The sequence below is a fragment of the Amyelois transitella genome, chromosome 11 (assembly GCF_032362555.1).
Source record: "Amyelois transitella isolate CPQ chromosome 11, ilAmyTran1.1, whole genome shotgun sequence".
Lineage (NCBI taxonomy): Eukaryota > Metazoa > Arthropoda > Insecta > Lepidoptera > Pyralidae > Amyelois > Amyelois transitella.
The window spans coordinates 4,055,030-4,077,818 of NC_083514.1; the positions used below are offsets into that span (position 1 = coordinate 4,055,030).

A 22,789-nucleotide genomic window follows, 5' to 3' on the forward strand; every position below is an offset into this window, starting at 1 on the left:
GTCACAATAAACAAACAACCAAGAACCGAGTTAATAAAAAAAAAATTAACGTCACTGACCTGAATTGACCGGGTATGGAACCTGGGTTTTCAATTTCAGGCAATAACATATCCAATTTGCCGCAGGAGTACACTGTGGCATGAAAAGAAAGTGTAGTTTGACAAGAATCAACATAAACAGCCAAGGTTTACGTCGTGAGTCCTCGCTTACCTTATAGAGGAAACACGTTGCGTCCGTGTCCCATTTCGATTTGCAAACATATCGATACTGACCTCGTATGAACAGTTATTGCCTATCGATTTGGACTCCATTTGCGCGTGGCGTAGGCGGACGCTGCCTTTAGAATACTAAACGCGGATCAGAACGGCCGCGTGACTAACAGTAGGAATTACCGAGATTGTAGCAATTGTATGCTAAATAGCTGCCCGAACGGAGTGCCGACATGCCGACAACGCAGCACTAGTATCGATACTATCGATACTCTATCAGCAGGCGCTCTCGAATACATAAACGCGACGTCAGTGGATCTAACTGATCTGACACGCTCATTCTAGGAAATTGTACTCATAACAAGTTTTTATTGAATCGTCATTTTTCCTTAATATTGTGATTACTTAGAAAAAACTTGAATATGAAGTACGTAGTTAGTCACAAAATGTTTGAGACCTCTTTAGTGTCACTAAACTCCAGAGTGCTTTGACGAGTCTATGAAAACCAAGCAACAAATTTGGCATTGTATTAGTTTTTACATAACTGTATACTTCAGTTGAGTGTGTTAGTTTGTTTAGCGCATGCCAATAGCGAGTTGGTGACATACAAAATGTATTCAAGTGCAAAGCATATGTTTAAACATAGTAAAATATCTGTATGAGAGCATAATCACAAACAGACTGAAGGTCAAATGAAAGTTACTACACGCGTGTAACATGTACAAACAAGGCAAAGTTCCCATTCCGTGTTTTTTAGTAACACTATCAGTAAAGTTAAAGTTTATAAATAATGATTCGAATATGTGATGTAACAGTCACATGTCCCTAGTTGTTTTGACAACAACTATATCCACGATGTAATGAAACTATAATATAATGGACACAAACATAGTTATCGGGATTTTTAAATAACAGTTTTTGAATACATCCAATTTGTCACGTTTCAACAAAGTTTGAAAGTTAGGATATTGTTTTGCCTACACAAAAGGTATTTTTAGGAATTGTTCCAAATTATCTGAACTAAAACAAACAATGTTGATGTAGCCTTGATTTAATGACGGACAGATAATATATATTATATAATGTTCTTTTCATAAAGAAAGGTTGTAAATATTTGAATTTGAAAACATATGGACACCTCATATAACACATCAATTTATTCTAGTCACGATGAAACTCCAGTGCATTATGAAAGTGTGGCGAAAATTATAAATTGTATTATCAACTGAAACTCTTACCCGATAAATCTAAACAAAAGAACAGCGTGTAAAGACATAGGTACAAGTCTTCCACCCTTACAAACATGAATATATTATCTTCACACTAAAGAACCTTGACATCAAAATGCTACTATCATTATCATATCTTATAAGACATCTGCTTGCTGATTTAACATGATTTTTTTTTGCCATACATATCTACCATACAGTATCGAACACATTTTTGCTTACACAAATGTTTCGAATTTTTGCATAGCATATATATGTTAGTATTTACTGCGGTGTAAAGGAACATAAACGTCTAAAAGTGAGCTCTAATTTTTAAATCAATGTTCCTATCGATATTAAACCAAGTTTAGAATTGATTGAAACAATTTCTCTCTTGTCATCTGGCGTTTTTATCCTAACAGTGCCTTAACTAGGGATCGACCCATGCTTGATGGCTACGATACAAAATCAGGAATAATTAATTGCAATCATAGAGAAGCATTTTTTATTCATACGAATCAACTACCGCTTGACCTCCTCACAACCTCAAATCGGCTTTCTTTAGCTTAACTAAGTACATTTTGTAAATTTCTCTATAGAATAAGGGACTTAATGTTTTGAAGAGGAAAAAAATCTCTTCTTATATAATAAGTACGGCAGCTGAATCGAGTTCGCCTGCGTCCGTGGATAAGATAAAAGTTGATAAACATCTGGTGTTGCTAGGTGGACGTTATTGACCGCGCCTGAATATATCTGACCTAATTTGATTGCGAACCGAGGAGACGGCCCACGTGGAACTACTAAAATATTTCAGACTTAATAAATGGATTTAAGTTTAGCAAGATTTATATAGGTAATAACGTTCTCTCCATCGATCGTTCGAAGGTTCTCTCAAATTTACCTCAACGAATTTAAAAAGATCTTAGTAGAGTTTGAAACATAACTACCGGCCTGATTCGAAAACAGAGTGAGAGACATTTGACGTCAACCAATGTTGTTAAACCATACGTTTTGACAATTATTAAGCGATATTATAGTATCCTATAGTAATTAATAAAAATTTTGAATTTTTGAAAAGTGATAGACACAATTTCTTTTTTTTATCACTTCCGAAAAACATTAATTTTACTGATAACATATTGATATTCATAGAACATTGATACTGAAAAAGATTTGCGAGCCTTATAAAAAGGTTATCAAAGGCAAAAACCAATACAAAAAGGTAGTTATGACAATTGAAAGCGTAAATAATAAATATTTGGCAGTGAGAGCGACACACGGATATGAGTGACGTCACATATCACAATGGTCGCCGCGTTTATTGAAACATGCGCACGCGCACTTCATGGAACCATTGCCGGCCATTAAAGGAAGACACGGGCCTGTTTTCAAAACTTTGATTCGAAGAACAATCTGCATGTGTATGTTAAGTGGCATTTAAATTATAAAGTCAAAACCGTTGCTATTATATTAATTGAAATAAAAATCTTAAAAAGTAGAAAAACCGGAAGAGAAACCTAACCCTGGAGCATAGGGCGGAGGGTGCAACTATTAACACGCAAACATTATATACCATAGAAACCGACAGAGTGACAATATAAGACTAATTATTCCAATCCAAGTAGAGCAAAATAATTTCGCTACAGCAGCCCTCATTGGAAAATAATTTCGGTTTACACGAGAATGTACAATATAGTGAAAAAACACACTATTACCATAGGTACTCTGACTAGCGAGAAATCCGCCAATAATTGTTGATAAAAACAAAGTAAACTAATATCATAGAATTAAAACATCACTATAGTTAATACTGCACAGTTGATCATCATAGTGCTTAGGGTAATATAGTGTTGGTGTCATTCAACAATACTTTATTTACACCAGGTAAGGCCAAGTTTAATTAATGTGCACTAATTACATCTTTTCGATAACTTGCCATGAATAATGACAGCAAAAACAATGAGAAAAACGCACTGATGATTGTATCAAGGAGAAATACCGTTTTCCATGAAAACATAGCTGAGAATCTTACCTCATTGCATTATAATCAATGTTGGTTTTTACACAGCACATTCTTCGTTTAGTTTACACTGCTTACTCACCTTAACAAACCTCATTACTATGATTCAAGATTATCTAGCAGCCTAAAAAAATTTAAAGAAGGAAAGTTCCGTCATTTTCATTTACGTACACTGCTGCCGAAAGAGCTTATTACTCGTAATAGTTTATGATTAACTTTTTTATAAGGTATAAAAATACGAATTATAAGTATTATTCCACAATAGAAACTTCTTTCTTTTGGTTTAACTCAATTAAACCCGAAAAAAACGATTGAATTCTTCGAAGATTAATAGAACGTTGTTTCAGCGAATAAAATAAAATCTCAGACATACCATGAAATAACTTTTTCCTTTTCTATAAACAAGGTTATAAAACGACTAGTGCTGTGCTTGTGGCAAGGCACGGTAAAATTAATAGCCAGCATTGAACTTGAACGGCGCGAGTGAGGTGCGTGGCGTGACGTCACTACACACGTGCGCGCGCTGTGGCAAGGCCGTCTAACTACAACACTAGTGTTTTATAAAATTTAATAAAACCTCTTCCACGAAAATTGTGAACGCCTCACCGCGCCTGGCTGTAATCATCATCCGTGACCAGAGACAAAAAATAAAGCGTTTCATATTTTTTTAGCTTTTGATAATAATATAAATTGCTAGGGAACAGACCGTATATTAGCTGAAATAAAATTGTATTTTATTAAACATACACTAGACTTATTATTTTCATTGTAGTTAAGTATAAGATTTTCGTTTAATATTTGAAAAAAGTAAATATACATATATGTTAATTCTAATATACCACTTAAAGAAATCATTATCATTTATCACATACACAACATTAAATTTACGAAAATTATTATTTTGAAACTGCAACACGACAATCAATGAAATGATGTTTGTGTAATCAGCATGACAAAAGATTTAAAACGTTATCGTTTTTCGCTACGTATCTTTAATGTAACAATATTATCTGAAATATGATAGTAATAAATATAATACGATTAATAATAATTAACTTCTACGTATTTATTGATATCTCGATAAACATCAATTTGTTTCTGTAGTAATCCCAACTAATATTGAAAATGCGAAAGTAGGTTTATTTATTACCTCTTCACGCGTTATCTTCTGAATCAATCGTCGTGAAATTTATACATACATATATATAATTGAGAGTCTGGAGAAGAACATAAGGTAACACAACAAAAACTAAACTTTCCGTAAGGTTTGCGAAAATCCTGTATTATTTTGTCGGTGGTGCTAAATTCGCGCGGGCGAAACTACAGGGAGAAGCTAGTCCTTTCTAACGATCACTTTAGTTAACCTTTGTAAGGTCGACATGTAATATATTATGTACAAACCTATTACTTCATAGCTTAGATCTGTCAGGTAATTTTGATAATAACCTTTCCTATGTGCGACAACGCTTTATTGGATCATAATTATTACATTCAATGTAATATTAAATTATAAATCGATAATGCTATCGTGACTAATATGCTGAATCTTTTCAAAATTGTATAAAACATTTATAAGTTTTGAAAGGTTTATCATAACATGTATTGAATAGCACTAAATAATAAAATACATTCATATATGTAGTCGCGTCTGTATCTCTTGCGGGGTAAACAGTGACACAGTCTTGAACACACTGACAGTTCAGCTGTATTGCACTAAATTTCTCTTTCGTTTAAGTTCTATTCTTATTTTTTTCATTGATGTACATAAATATATTAATAAAGTAAATAAACAGATGCAGTGACGTGTTAATTTCTTAAACCATTATATAGCTAAAATTCCACGGCAAAGGTTCAGTAAGTTTAATTTAAAAAAGAATGAGCGTAACATGAGTGCTACACAATACGTTTGCAATCAATCAAACATAGGTAATGTTCATAATGAATGATATTTAGCCTCGAGTCTAATAACTAGATATTTCAAAGTTCAAACGATCTTATAATTTATTATTATTTTTAAAATATAGTTAGTGGTAGTTTCCATATAAAGAATAAATGCTGTGAAAAAAGCAATGGTGTTTTAGTGTACGAATTATTAATATAAGACACTTATCTAGTGGTTAGTACTTATACCCTTTATGTGTCTCCGACGACATGCAAATAAGGCGATATTCTATCGAAAACCGTATATAATTTAACACATGAAATACTTACTTATTAGCTTATAAGTTAAGCAAAATTATTACGCAAGAAATTTGCTATTTTTTTTTATTTTTCACTATGAATCCATCCGCATAATGCATCATTACATTACCGCTCTATGCAATATTCGCTTGGTATATTTGCGTATCGCATATCTTGCATAAGTGTTATATTTCGCAACAACCAGCGCTCGAAAGCAATGATGTAACTATGCAAGCAACTCCATTGATTATACCTCGTGAATGTAGCTAGTTGCGTGAGAGTGCACAATGCAGATAAAATTGTAACCACCAATGGATGAAGTAGAGGTATTGCAGTTTTTACTTCTCTGTCTCTCGTCTTGTTCACAGATGTATGTATATTTGGCCGATATTATTAGATAGTTTCGCTGAACAGATTTTGATACGGTTTTCAGGAAACTGTTTGTTAACTTAGGGGAAGGTTAATGAAATATTACCGACTTCAAAAAAGGAGGTTATCTTTTGTGGCGGTCCTTTTTTACAAAAGTTATTTGTACCAACCAAGCTTCGCGGCTTAAGATCCTGTGATCGGCTTTTGTTCTTGGGCAGTTTGCGACTCGTTCAAGTCGTTGTCAATATATGAATAACCTTTATATTTCATTTTTGTTGAAAAAGAGACGAATAATATGAATAGAATGTTTATCAGAAATAAATATAAATTAATTCACAAAGGTTGATAAAGAAGACAATGCTTGATTAGCAATTAGGTACATTAAAGTTATAATTAACGTTAAAAAAAATAATAGTCTAATTTACTTAATTGCTTAGATACATTTATGTAAGGTTATATAATAAAAATACTGGGTAAATTTATCCAAATCATTATCTATGGTTCCGAATGTAGAGACTGTCCATAGATATAATTACCATCTACATGTTTAACATAACCTTGAATTCTATAAAAGCTGTTACAGAAAAAATACAAGTTATTATCAAAGAATTTATTCACTCGTACTATAATGCACGGGCACAAAAAAAACATAAATTTAATTTAATTCAGCTTTTTTTGTCAAATTGTAAAGAAAGGTCCAGCTTTGAATCTTAGTGGCTCTAGCTAGAAACATAAATTAATATAATATATAATATAAGTACTTATGAGTATTTCATTACCCAAGTATATTTACCTATTACGATGATAAAGGTAGTTTGAACCAAGAAGCATGAATGTTGTTTTTTAATAATAGTTAACCTTTTAAATTAAGTAACAGAATGTGATAATTAAAGAATTCATTTAACCACTACTTGAATGTTCATGTCAAGTTATATATTTTTTTATTAAATTAAGTTTTGGTAATATCTATCAGTTGTTTGTTTATTCCTATATTCTAATTCATCATGTCCAATAAAGAGTTAAGAAACAAACATCAATGTAAAATAACCCGTAGTCGACGGAAAAAGTAAATTACTTGCGAAAGATATAACACTTTATACCTATCACCTAAACTTTTCTTGGGTTACTAAATTTTTGTCGTTTTTAATATAAATTCAGATTTGTTTGCGTGAAATAAACGAGTACCTAAATTTTCATTCAGCACTTTATAACGTCTGCAACAAAGTTGTATGGTTGTGTTTCTGTTTGTTTATTGAGAGAAGATACGGATGTTCTATGAATATAAACAAACAATATCTAAAGGGCATTGTTTATAAATATCTCTCAATAATAGGGATGTCCACGCCGCGGTCACATTGTGTAACTAGTAGACTCAAACCTTTATATTTAAACAACATGTTGGTTTTATTTATAACTATCATTCCTACAGTTAAAAGTACCCTATGTCCTTCTCCGTAAGGGATAGACTTATAAACTTGGGATTATTAATTTGGGCAATGCTGAACTGAAGAGCTGAGCTGAACGTGGCCTTTCAAGATTGTTGGCTATATCAACCCCGCAAGGGGTATAGACGTGACTAAAAGTATGTATGTCCTTCTCCATACTCCAATATACATATACAAAAGTGGACAATATTTCATGGAAATCGGTTCCAATAGTTTGACGTGAATGAAGACGGACAAAAAACCTTTTCTAATTTTTATTACTCCAAAGTATCATTTCTTTGTATTGTTTTTTAATACCGGAATTCCGATTAAGGTTAATCAAATGTTTAAGTATAATATTTGTTGTTTATGTTTAGATCAAGGAAAACCGCATAAATATGTAAACTGGATAATTTAGTTAGTTATGAGCAATAATTATGGAATAGGCTTAAGCACATTAACTCACGCTTCTGTCTCGGAGGGGTAGGCAGAGACTATCTCCTTCTTACTATTAATACTTATATTTCATTTGATTTTCTCTCAACCTAATTCAATCGCTTTTAAAATAACTTATGTATGAAGCTATATTATATGTATACATTATGTGGAATTTGATAAAGTATGCAGGTATGCCAGTTTATCGGCGGTATTACAGCTGATAGCGATACGCGTCGTAGGTGGTAGCTAAGTGATAACACACACTACAGCATGCGAGTACGTATGGATCACGGACATAGGATATAGCTAGATACTACCAGCTCAAAAATCTGTACGAAAACGAAGCGCTTTATGTATTTTTGTTTGGTTAAAAGTCATATTCGCATTCATACAATCAAGCCTCTTTCCCGAACAGGCAGGCAAGGGCTCGTCTTTTCACTTAAGTAAGTATAATAAATTTTTCAACGCACTACCCCATGGGTCTATAGACTTGAAATTTGTCGTGAAGGTTCTTTTTGCGGTCTAGGGGTATCTAGGCGTGCAATAATAGATGATCTTCCGAAATTTCATGGGAATGGAAATAAAGGTGATTTTTTCGTTAGACCGCGGGTGTCGTCTAGTAAGATATAAAATCCCTTATGTGGACCAATTTTATGGTCGAGTTTATAGATAATGCTCATACGATACAGCACGATAATACCCGATTTTTTTCTCTTATAATGATCACATCTAATATTTAATAAAAGATTTTGAAGAGTGATGCATTAGCCATTTTGCCACGCGATACTAAAAATTACATACACCAAACTTAAAATTACATACATTGCGGGGTTTAGCTAGTGACATGTCTGTTGTATGGTATGGAAATATCAGCAGAACTCACACATTGCCGTCGGCTATATTATCTCTTTACGCCGAACGCCAGGTAAGGTGTCAGATGAAATCCACAATCGCAGAAATCCTGCAACAGGATACTGGGAAAGGGAAACATCTAAAGTTCTACAAATATAGCACATGAGTGGAAATATTGTTCTGATAATAATTGAGACTTTGTCATTGCTTATGTAAACACTTACTAGCGATATGTAGTAACTAACTCCGCTCCGGGGCTTTGCTTCTGTGGGAGTTTCGGATAAAACGAACCCTATTTATAATAATTCCAAGTAATATTCTACCGGTGTAGGTACTCAATTTAATCAGTATCCGTCCAGTAGATTTTACGTGGAAGAGTAACAAACTGTCATCCTTACAAACTTTAGCATTTTCCAAATTTAATATTAGTAAGACAGGATATGATCAAAACAAGTTAAGCCAGTAAAAGTTAATATGCCAAAACTTCTTTTCATCGATATGATGTCGAGTTTCAGTGTAATTGACAGTTTGTGTACAGACTTCTTCTCATAACAATTTACTATAGGGCACAGACTACCAAATGGCCAAAACTAATCAACGACCATCGACACCAAATCGAGACTCTATTGGAACATTTATTTTTTACGGAATTGACTACGATACTACCAGTAAAATATAAAAATTTACTAGTTTTACAAAAATGTAGTAAAATACGTTTTGAAATTAAACTGTCCACGCATATCTTATTTATTATTACCTATCTTCAGACAAATTACTCCACATAATGTGTCTACCAATTAGTCTCGACTTGGACCGTTGGCTTATTTTTTGTTTACAATTACAACAGACCCAATTCACAGGTTTATTTATCCTTCTTTCATATTAATAAAAAATATTATATGATATATTTATTTTTATGTTTATTATAAGTCACTATTATATATAAATCACTATTATATGTTTTTATCATATTAGGAAATTAATTATTTTCCTGTGGTTATTTATAGTACGTATTTTAGCCCGAACAATAATATTGAGGTGTGATAAAATAACCATTAGCTGACCTGACATAGAGAAAAGTTTCCATCAATGATTCGCCGTCTGATTCAAATATTTAATTGAATTCAATGGACATTGTTTACAACGCAATAGCAAGTCCATTAACGCTACATAATTATTTTTAACGCTTTATTTGCACGCCCTTGTTGTTCTACTTAAATTATATCGTAAATGTTAGTAATAAGGGCTATATTTATTAAAACATACACCAGACGAGTACTAAGAGGTCGGAGTTTATCAGGGACGATTACTTGGCGTACTTTTCCTATTTGTTCTAATTTTAAACAATTAATTACAATTAATGCAGTATGTAGCAGCATAGCCGATAAGCGGCGGACGTAGTATTATCTTTGCGTAGGCTTATTTAAACCCGACATTTTACCCCTTATCGCCATATAACTCAGTTTGTGTATATCATATTGGATAATTTTCAATAATAAAGAATATTTTCCGGATTAAGTACTATGCAGTAAAAACAACTTTAATATTCAATAAATTATAATGTTAAAAATATGCAATATTTGAGGATTAAGTAACGATATTTAATGTAGATTAATTAAATATATAAGGGTTTATAGGTAAATACGCAAAATAACTAGAGTGTATCGACATGATCAATGCACGTGAAAATAGTAAGTAGGTACTATTTATTTATGTAAAGATACGAAAAAGATAACGCTTATGATTACTTATTGAAGTAATTAGTAAAAATACTAAATGAATAATAATTTACAACACTTTAAGGTGTCACACCGAAAGTACTGAAATTTGCTGCTAAACATATTTAATTTGGATACAAAAAAATTCTAAATAATTTTTCTGACTGTAGTCATATGTAGGTAGAGAAAAGTATTTTATGAGGTTCCTACCATGAATCAGACAAATTGATTATTTTTCAATTACATCATATATGCATTGATAAATATTATCTTCGATAACGCTGAAGTAAGATTTTGAAAAATCAATAGGTAATAATTTATCAGCAATCAAAATTATTAAGTAAATATATTTTGCTCAAATTTGGAAAAATACAAAATACCTGTGTACATCAAGGATTTAAAGTTTAACAGCTTTACTTACTTATCATCTCTCAGGAATCTCGTTAATAAAATAAAAAAATGAAATAGGTTTTGTATCTATCTGTATGTTTTGTATGTATATAATTAAGTTAAGTAGGTATATTCAGAGGGCGATTTTGCGGTTACAGCAAAGGCGCAGGTAAGGACGTCGGTGACCGTTGGCGGACGGCGCACGGCCCAGCCCGACAGGCTCGGAAATAGCCTAAATAAAACAGGGCAGAGCTAGAGCCAGCAGGGAGTAGCTGTCTCGCGGACGCGGAACGAGACACACACACTCTCCCGGCGCACACACGCCGACAATCCGCACCCACACACGCTCGCTGCACGCACACATACCCAACCAGACGAAAATAAAATCCACTCGTATGCGCCATGCAAATAGGAAGGCGACCCGTGCACGCAATGAACGGAGAGATCCTTACGTTTCGTAGCACTGTTGCAAGACGGTCACGGACGCAGCATCGCAGGCCGCGGGTAACAGATTCGATCACTGCTCGGAGATCTCATCCGAGGAAAGGCGCCCTCTGCCACTCCGAACTGGTTTGATTCGCTCGGAATCCAATGGAAAAGTACACGGACGTAACATCCACGAACATTCGGCACTCGTGGTATCGTGCGTCGACACACCGCGGTCACTCAGTCGGCAGGAAAATCAACGGCCGGAGATTAGCATGAATGATATCACGGATGAATATAACGAAGGCCAGACATAAACACGGTGCGATGTCGGCGCAGGTCGCAGCGCGACTGGCGGCGGCACTACGCGGAGCCCCGTGCGTAGTGAGTGGCCGTGAGGAGCGGGGACGAGGAAAGCCGGCGCGCGTACGGAGAGCCCAGCCACGGCCTGCGGCCCGGCTTCGGTGGGGGGAGGAGGATTAATCACGTAGTAAGTATGCCCCCCTGGGCCGCGCTCCGCCCGCGGCGCCGCCGATAGAACCTGCGCCCAACCGATACATAAATAAATACTAAAATGCAATATGAGCGCTCGTCGTGCCAGACTGAAACCGGACACTTCTCGAGGCGAAATGAATTCCTGTGTGAGCGTTGCCACCGAATCTTGGCTGCCTGTCCCGTCGCCGCCTGACGCGACGGGTTCTCCGCGTCGACCTGGCGGCGACACGTGATGCAATTACAAGAAGAATGTTTTGTGAGTTTTCATTATCAGTTATCTATTCTAATGGCATTATGTCAGGGTTTCTACATTTGCCTATGAACATAAACGTCAATATCAAATGTTCAAATAGTTCCATAGCGACCTTTACGACTTCATGCAAATAATCATCTTCGTTCTTTACATCTTACAACGCTTTCTGAAATCAATTTCTACAACAGGGATTTCCCAACACATGTATACCTATAGTGGAAAGGTTTTCAAACCGGTTACACCTGACTGCACCGCTGACGATGCCAACGTATTTATGATACTTTAAACTTTAACATTCACGTTATTGAACGACGTTGCTCTTACCAGCTGACTAATAAATACCTCATGAAATGTATGATACACGTCTATAACATGTTATAAAAGCTGGCGTCTCGTTTCTTTCTCGTTGGAACTGTTGTTTCATTGAAAGGCATTGTGAAAGAAATAATTTCGTTTAAACTTATGTAATTTTATCTCATAGAAACTTAAGCACCATTTTGTCGGTATCTGTAAGTACCGAGAAGTAATCCTGTCTTCTATTATGTTGGGAAGTGGTCTCAAAGATAAGCTTTGCGATGTAATGGTTCGGCCCTTTGCGACAAATGATTCGACATAGTCTTTTCTCTTGAAAATATTTTTCAATCCTTTTTAACTGATCGGGTGATTTATGAGGCAAACTTTTCAAAAGTTACTATTATATTTTATGTTATTCAACTGATTAGCGTAAATATTTTTTCTTTGTTATTCAATAACACTTATTTACATAGTAAATAAGTAAGCCGGTTCATCAAATAGTTGTTGGTGAAGTCAAGGATGTGTTGAAGAAGCTATAGGTATACGACTGTAACAGAAATGATTGAGTGGATGATGACGATGATTCTCATGCCGAATAAGAAACACAAGGATAGTCTTTTAAAATTGATACTATAATATTAATTCAACTATTGTACTCGTTGTTGTTTCTTGACCTTTTAGACCCTAAACCTCATTGTGTGGCAAGTGTAAAGAAGGAATCTAGATGTAAAGCTCATTTACCATTGTAGTATTCTGCCACAACCTGTATATTCATAAATTATCTGCAGTATTACTGTTTCTCCTACATGATGGCAGTCGATAGCGATTCCCTGCTGTTTATTGGTCACAAAAAAGTGACTCACAAGACCAGCAAAAATATGATCCTATCCCCATGAGAGCTATGTAGTCCCACGGTGAGACATTTAAAAACGAATGATATAACAAGTAAAGGTTCCACCGCATTGAACTGGGCCGAAAGGGCCATCGCTCGATTGGCCACGGCGAGCACACGGGTAAAAAACTTTTTATGATTACGATTGAAGCAACTTGTCTACTTCTGAAACGTTATGCTCTTGTATGTCTACGGCTCATCATAGAGTATTTACAATTACTGTTGCATCATTATGTAAACTAACCCAGCATATAAGTTGACCCAAGAATTTTACACTTCCCGGATGCGCAGTAGCAATGTTTCGTATAAAAAAACCATAGAGTAAAATTTTAAACGTGACATATGTCGTCAATGATAGTACCTATCAACTAAAATGTCGACTTTTGTGAAACATTAGTAAAAAAAATGTACAGTTTCTATAAAGGCTTATTTCGTAACTACCAGTATCACTGCTCCAATGTCAGTCAATAAAATCATTAGAGAATGCAAGAGAAGCAAATATCCTACGTAAATGGACTTTATTATATTAAAATCCCATTTCTTTGTCTCTTGTAATTATTACGTAGTTTCATCGTCAATATCTTATTCATAAAGTGGCTTTGTGAATAAGTTATTAACTCATGAAAGCTCATTTTTAATATTTGCCTTGTTGGTCTGTTGGTATCTTTCTTCTATTGTTTTTGTGTAACCTTTTCTCTTTGTAAGACAAAAATGGCACACAAAAAATCTTTACCTCTAAAACGGCAAAAAGGCATTTCTCTCTATAATTTGTAGGTGATTAACGTAAAATTTGAAAATTAAATGGTCAGTTTTATTTGGGAACGTCATTTATAGTGTGCGCCGGCGGCCTAAGGTACCGCGGGCAACCGTGCGTGACGGCGGCAGGTGTGGCATGGCGCGTACCGACGCTTCACTGACTACCCGATCTGTTTAGAATAGTACACCATCATAGTACGATTGATATCAAACTAGCTTTTGTATGCAAAATGGCGCTCGTTTTCCGTCCTGACTTATAAAAAAAAAACAAATAGTTGTAGGTTCCTGTATAACTTATACCTAAGTTCCAATATTTTGTAAACTTAAATAATACTTATATTCGTAATCATCCAACACTGGATGATTACGAATATAAGTATAGATTTTCAAATCAAAATATAGACTTAAACAAATTCTCTTACTTCACAGTTAATATGAACTTAGGTGTTAATATATGTATATGGAAAAGCACAGTTATTTACATGATTTTATTAAATTAAGAAGAAAAAACATATCCAAGTTACATATTAGCTGGTTGCCTGGAAGAGATCCCACTTAAGGAAAAGCCCGCCTTTGTACTGTACTACTGTTTTTTTAATCTACTCCTTTATAATAAGTAATTATAAGTAGTATACTTATAATAAGTATATTTTTTATATATTAAGTTGACAACTACTGAAACTGTGAAAAAAATTATATACATTTTAAATATACATATATATATACATACCTACATACATATTATTACGTCTATATCCCTTGCGAGGTAGACAGAGTCAACAGAAGAAACAACAAAACAGAACAGACTGGAAAAGACCGAAAGACCACGTTCAGCTGGATGGCTTTATAATGGAATTGAGATTTAATTAGTGACAGGTTGCTAGCCCATCGTCTAAAAAGAATCACAAGCCTTTTACGACATCCATGGAAAAGAGATGGAGTGGTCTAATTTTTTTTTTATATTGATGCCGTGACAGACACGGCACATATAGATTTTGACATGCGGAAACCACACGGTATTTTCTTAATGTCAAAATCTATACGAGTTCCACTGAGACTCTATCGATACACTATTGGTTACACTAGTGGTTGGCATAGCATAAATCTGGATATAGTATGTCATGCAGACGTCTGCCTGCCCACGCTGAACTGACTAAGCCTTTGAATTAAAACAACAAAAACAAATCGATATCGCAAAAACGAATGACAAGTAATATAGGAGAAGATGTACGTAATTACTTTTTACTATATTCGGAGCCTAAGGATGCGCCATGAATTCGTGCATAGCCAGGTAAGTACGTGTAAATATGGTTTTTTTTTTCTATGTATTGCACAAAGTAAAATATGTAACACAGGCGGTTTGATGCTTTTATTTTTTAAATAAAATGCTACTTACATTAATCTAATTAAATATAATGTATGAATATGCATTGCTGATGGTCGAAGGTAATTACTACTTCTTCCCAGAGTGAAGAGTTACCTATTACCATTTATAAAGAAAATTATTATTTGAAAACAAAGATATTTTTGAAAAATGACAATCTTTTCTTAAAAATCATTTAAACCATCTTAAAGATAATCAAATAAAGTTCAGTTTTTATACCGCCCGATTGCGGTGAACGAACCTGTTTTTTTATTACGAAAGGTATTCTCCGCGTTATGAATTCAAAATGACGTGAAGATGAGAAAATATTGATTTTTACGAGTCGGGAATTTTGAATATTAATCCCTATATTTAGCATGGGTGCCCTGGGGAGAGGTATCGCGAACTTCAAACGGTTATATTCCCCCTTCCTACACAATTCCATAATTTGATTAACAACCTTTACAAAGGTTAAAGTTGAGAGAGCTTATACATTTTTCTTTTAAACATTTCTCATAGACGTAACGTTTTATCGTCTAACATACTTATTAATAACATCTAAAATGTTAGTATTGGTTTGTTTGTAAAGTTTTCATGACTACTTAGAGTAATAGATTGCATATCTTCCACAAATTAAAAAAATAAATCTGTAGGAAAATAAATTATCAACAAAACATACTTACATGGAATCATATCCCTGGCGGAGCAGACAAACCCTTTCTTCAATTAATCAAGGTTCAGACAACATGGATACCTACTAAGGAAAATACTACACAAATTAAACATACAGTAATTGTTTTAATTTGTGTTGTATTTTCCTTCCTAATACAAAAAGCGTTTCAAAATCACTAACGCAAGAGTTACTGATAAAAATCTTACGGTACTGAGTCACTGGTGACTACGTATAATCGACTAATGGGTGTAGGAATCTGAAAGTTACCATGTACTTATATTCCAGGAAAGTGCAATTTCTAAGAAAAGTATTCAAAAATTTTCGGACAATAAATACCTATTCTCAACACTACGGATTTATGAAAATGTATGTTAAACTATATGTATAACCTATGTTTGGAGGCGTCAAAGTAGATGCAGCGGACCGGCGGCGCCGCAAATATGCGCGCAGTCTAATATGCCAGGGTTATTATAGAATGCCATTTAGACATTTCTAGACTCACTTCCAGAAATCTTATAAATATGTTAGACTATTCATTTTTTTTCAATATCGATTTTTTTCTATATTAAGTATTTACTGAGAATATTCACGTTTTCATCATGAGTAGGAAATTTATTAAAATAAATTAATACATCCTGTCATTCCCTGAGGAAGAACTCGGCGTGGCACTGACCTTTTTTTCACAAAAGCAACTTTTACTGGAAATACCAACTGCACCTATCCCATCTGACCTCAACCTAAACCGTATTGGATGGTAACACATTCCATTTCTTTCATGATCAACTTTACAAGGTAAACCAAAGACATGAATCGTCTATGGTTTACCTCGTAAAAGTTGATCGTATTAAAAAATCTCTAATCTTAATACCGATTACACATTTTGTAACGAACTTTTTTTGCGACAGGAATAATGAAAACGCCCATGACCGGGATAGGAATCGAATCTCCGCACTTTGATACGCCCATGCTTGTTTAAATCGCTTACTTTAACTGTTCGAAGCTAAATACATTACGGTAGTACATAATCTTAATTAGTGACTATGATAAACTTTGCTACATAGTAGCGTGGCATCGCAGGAGCGTCTGAGCATGCGACTTAGTTTTATTGTGATTTTATTGGCTCGTCGCGACCAGACCGGACAGCAATTTATTTTCGACCGAAACCTACGCATTCGCGTTTCATTTCTATTTGTTTGTAGAATAAATTGCTGTCATTATATTTATACTGCTGTCTGCGAATATTTTTATCTTGACGTAAACAAGTCTAAACATATAATTTAAATTGCCGTTATTGAAGTGTGTTGAAGGATTTGGAACACGCTTCAATTTTTTATGTAATATTTATTCTGATAATCATTATTTTGAAGCTTAGCTTTGAATTCCCTTGCCCCTTATAAAATAAATAAACACTGCAATATAAGCACTTTCCTGAATTTTATAGAGTTTTAAAACTATAGTACTTATAAATTAAAGTAAAAATCGTTGTAAGCCCTACGATAGTTAATCCAACTACCAATTACCAGCGTCAAAATTATTCCACACCATGACGCCAACATCGGCAGTTATTTTGAAACATTGCGTGTAAAAACGTAAGTGCGATTGTTTTAAGTTTATAAAGTAAGGGGAGAGGTATTGGAAACACGTATTGCTTACTTTAATCGGGTCGTTAGAGTCGAGGAAACAAGAGCGGTTCATAGTAAACAGTGCGGGCGACGACGTGTGAAGATTTAGGTTTCCCAGAAACATTGCTTCGCTCAAATGGCCTCAGTTCAAAGAGTCAGCTCATTAGATACAAGCTTGTTTACGCATTGACTATAGTCGATGCGTACACGCTTCCTCTGACGGCACTGGCGCAATATGTTTGCTAGCCAATATTTTCTTTGAGACGTCTTCCGGTGATATGGTTTGAAAACCTCACAGATGTTTGTGTCGTAGCTATATTTAAAATAAAAGTAAACTCAATTAGCAAATTCTAGGTAAATGGGCTATTGGAAGACTTTGCAATTCGGAACAAAGTGGAATTGAGTATGGATTATTGCGCTTTGATGATTTTGAGATTTAGAAGCCCGGAAAAATTACAGCCTGTATATACATGTGAAGGATAAGGTAACTGACACGTGCAATCAACACGCAGCCAATACCACTCCACGGATTTTGCCGAACGACAAACAATATTGCTACACCTACTAACGTCATAGACGTATCCAATCCACTTAGTGTTCCTGAAAATTCCCACGGAAGTGAAACCTCGAGCTAATATAGTGTACGTATTTTCAGCTAGGCTTACTCAGTTGGGTTGGCTGCAAATACACACTATAAATCAGGGTGTCGTGACCACAACTAAGAATGCGACACTCATTACTAGTTATTTTAATTAGGTTAAAGAACACATTAATTTAATCGATTTCTCAGTGACGAGACGACATGTTTTACATCTGTCGGTTTAAATTCCTTATCGCCTCACAAGAGTAAATGAAATTAATTGAACCAGATACTTATAGATAAAGACTATATTTGCTAACCTATCAGTTGCCCCGTCTTGTAGGTATAGTGTGAATAATATAAACCGAAAATATATAATCATGTAAGTTTATTTGATTTGGGGTATGTTTGGTAATATCTGAAAGTTGTTTTGATTCGTTTAGCGAATTTTTCCAATATTTTATTTCTGTTTCGTCAAGCATTAAAAAGTTTTGTTTTGCCAAAATATCGGCAGTTTTAATTTGCCAAAAAATTTATGTTTCAATTCGTCAAGCCTTGTTTTAGTATTGAAAATTTTTGATAGGTAGGTGTAGGTACCCGATCCCAGTTATGACCAGGTTTTGACAATCAGCGTATTAACATGACTAAAACCTAGACCAGTAAAACATAATTGTTAAAACTGAATAGCAAAAAGCTAAAAAAATTGTAACTGTAACGTAAATCATGCTGAGTTTATTCTAAAATGCCAGTAGTCTGCGCCGGCGGTTTCGATTAATTGTGCTATTGTCGGGTTGGCTCCTGCATCAGACACAAAGCAACCACTACACTGCCAACTGCACTATACTACTTATAGGATACGGCTCGCGTAGGGGACCTGCCTGTGCGGTATGATTAATCTGAACAGCTGATTGTCTAGCGTAGGTACTTATTTTACGAGTACATTGCCAATAAATTGTTTACGTGCGAAGTCCATTTGGTCCATCCAGTAAATAATGCTCAATGTTTCCAAAAATTTGTTGCATTACTTTAACGTTGGCAATTGGCATAGCTAAATGCCGGTAAAAGAAAAGCTTTTCTGCACGACAGGATGGATTCTTCTAAAAACCACAAGGGACGCTACTGATTCTACATTCAACATACCTCGATAAATTAAACATTTAGTACCAAAGTAGTAAGTTGTTTTGCGAGTATGCTAATAAGTATTGATTAAAATTCTTGTCGCCGGATCGTCGCATGGTGCGCATGCACCGCGCGCTATCACCAACACTGACTAATGTATAGACATTTCTGCATTCGAATGCTCTCATATATTAAATCCTCTTATTATAAAATCCTAACTGAGTAAAGGACTGAAATGAGAGCAGGAAATATGTTGATGTAGCCTTAACCTTAGCCCCGAGTACCTACTTACTACTTAGGTGAGAGTAATTGAGCTGGTAATTAACAGGCGAATAATCAAAAAGTCACGACGTCTACAACATACCTTTGTTTTCGATGATAATGTATTAATAACTCCAATAAATAGCGCAGATAACCTATGCTACCGGCGGACTGCTCGGTCGATGGCGAGCGGCTGATGACAACGGATACGTACCAAGGCTCCTCTGAAAATAGCTACCTACAAGGGTCAGATGCTTGTTTAATTATAGTCGAATTTGACCTGCCAGTGGCTTCGCTTCTGTGCGAATTTCCGAATAGTAAGCCTGTATCCTACATGTTTCACATGAAAAAAAGTTAAATTTGACTCGTTTTGACCTACCAAGCCTCCAAATGTCATTATATCTAGGACACTAGGTGTTGCAACAAAGCAAAAAAAAATTCTACGGCATAATAGTATGCCGTAGAAATTTTGGAATATAACATGTTAGGTGTATGTGTAGTTTAGTGTATGTGACATATAAAAACATCGGCTACCGACTTCATTCTATTATGAGTTGTTCGTCAAAAAATTAGGGTTCGGTATTTAACCAACCGATAATTTTACTACATGTAGAGAATGAACGAATCCATGAAAATATAATTTCAAGTTAACTTCTTGCTGTTACTTCTTCTGAGAAAGTATACTCAAAAGCACAACATTGAGGATGATCTTTCTTCAAACTAATTTATACGAGTGGAGCCTTTTTGTATCAGTCCTGTCGCTGATATAGGCAATATTATCGGTTATATACATATATACATATGTATTGAGAGATTGAGAGATTTAAGATGTTATAAAGAGGGCTACAGACCTCTATCTACGAAGAGAGGTCAAGAATGCGGCTTGACGGGATAATTTTATCGCGTCACATGTTCGAGGAAAACACAAAACAAAAATATGCGAGCTACGCACAGATTGCTTCAGAATTTTAAAACCTAGTTTCCGAGAAATGCGTCCCGTCCTATTTCTGCACTCGAGGTTTTGTTTTGATGATTTTTTTAACCTTGACGCAAAAAGAGGTGTTCCTAGTTCGTTATTTATTGAAATGTGTCATTGTAAAGAAATAAACTATTTTGAGTTCATTTTCAAGTATATAAGTGCCAGAGGTTTGATTTTGACGTGCCTCCCAAGAAAGTACCTGTACAAATAATTCTCCATCTATGATTTGGTACCTAGTTATTTTTTGTTTCGATAGGCCAATCATGTTTCATTACAACTTCCTATAAATACGTCAATTTGAATCCTAATTAGATTTTTCCTTAAACAAAAGCGAGGCTCACGAAACTCTTAGGTATTATTATTCACATTTATCAACACCTTTACTGACACAATATATCAACTTATTATTGCGCCAATTTTAACCCACAAAACCTGTCATACATTAACACATACCATGAACTTTTACAATAAACATTTTCTATAAATACACATAGGTGCGTTTGTCAGGAACAGGGCCCTTCCCGCAGGATTTGTATTGCATACCAACGGGCGTCCCGCCCTGGCAGGGGGCCACCCGCACCGAGGCGAGGTATCATTCATACTACCACCGAAATTGGGTCATTAGGACAATTGGCAAAAGATATACCTTCGACACCAAGAAATAAAGTGTGTTTGAATTCGTTAGCATTATTTTTGTTGTCTCTTTAATTTAATTTATTTTAGGGTAACGATGGGCTAGCAACCTGTCACTCTAGATCTCAATTTCATCATTAATCATTCCAGATGTGTGTTTAATTTGTTTATTTTTTATGTAGTAACCTATCTTGTCCGGCGTCCTTGTTTACGGCGGTTTGATGGACAGAGTCGCCTCATTAACTCTGTCGAAAATCACAAAATTGAATAAGATATTCATATAATATTATTTAATGAACCTCCTTCTAAAAGACCCTTATACTTCGAGAAATAAACAAGGGCGTATTTACATACCGCGTGAAAATATAGGTCAGGTCGGCGTATCGCGGGCTGGATGCAACGCCGACCTGTTAACCCAGATTGAGCACCCCCTCCCTGGAACCCACAACCACCAAGGTTGAACTCTCGCTGAGAAAATTACGGGCCCTTCCACTTTGAGAAAATGGCCTATCACAAATGAGACGAGGGTCTACATAACTGGTTTTTGGAACTCACATTGCATTTCCTAATGATAACTCGCGGCAAAAAAGTGATACTTTTCAGTGTTAAAGTTCATTGTTGTTTTCTTTTTAGTACTACTGTTATTACTTAGTCTTTTTTTACTCGTAAAGAGTAAAATTAAGTGATAAATATGTACCTTTCTTATCCACTGCTGGATCTGCGTGGTCAATCTGAAAGTCAAAAGCATAGTGATAGCATTAACAATAAGTAATTTAACATTATTTAACATGACTAATAAACTAAATAAAACATGTGACTACTCAAAAAAAATTCAATGTTATATATATTCTATTTTTTAAACAAAATGACAGGTAAGTACCGGGCTGGCGTCAACCTTTACAACCATAGTTAAAAAAATAACATCGAAAATTCGTCAGTTGTAAGGAATTTATAACTTATCGTGTTTTAGGAACTGAGGTGTACATTCACTAAATACAGTTGTAACGAGTAAAACTGAAAACAAACAATACAACTATCAATAATATATCCTATGAAAATGCTGCAGTGTAGTTTGTTCCGCCGCTTCTTCTACACATGCGCTTTGGAAGCGGTAGTAGTTATAATTAGATTTAAGTTATGTGACGTCAATAAGTGATACCTTGTATCCAATTTTGAAAATAAATCTATTCTATTCTATTCTATTCTAACTAAACTGACGAACAGGTAAGAGAGGTGTCATAATCATAAATTAAAAGTAATCTTTACGCGAGTAGTACTTGTTGACCTCTGCTCAAAAAACATTACAATCCTCTTAACACCTTAGTCAACCAGCCCTTGTTTGATGCCTAAGGGAGATTTTATTTTGGCTCACGAGTACCTTAATAAACTGACGAGCTTGCATTAGCAGATGAAAAAAATTGATCCTAATATAAAACTATGCGGGTATCATGGCAAGTGGACATATGTTTTGCTTACCCTTCCAAGAAAAAGGCGTGTGGTAGACATTCAAGGATTGTCTTGTGCCGCGTGGTTACTGGCATTTTAATAGAATGAAACCACTCCAACTCTTTTCCGTGGATGTTACAAGAGGCGACACAGGGAATAGGCACGTAGTGCAGACCATAATCCTATAT

General features: G+C 34.9%; 1 protein-coding gene across 1 annotated transcript in view; it reads right to left on the bottom strand.

Annotated features, from left to right (window-relative positions):
• The window catches only part of LOC106135115 (ataxin-1), a 29,833-nt gene extending 18,164 nt beyond the window's left edge, over window positions 1-11,669 (bottom strand). The window contains exon 1 of the mRNA XM_013335317.2: window positions 11,262-11,669. The gene's annotated coding sequence lies outside the window, so the exon portion shown is untranslated. The remainder of the gene's footprint in view (window positions 1-11,261) is intronic.
• Between the last annotated feature and the right edge of the window lie 11,120 nt (window positions 11,670-22,789).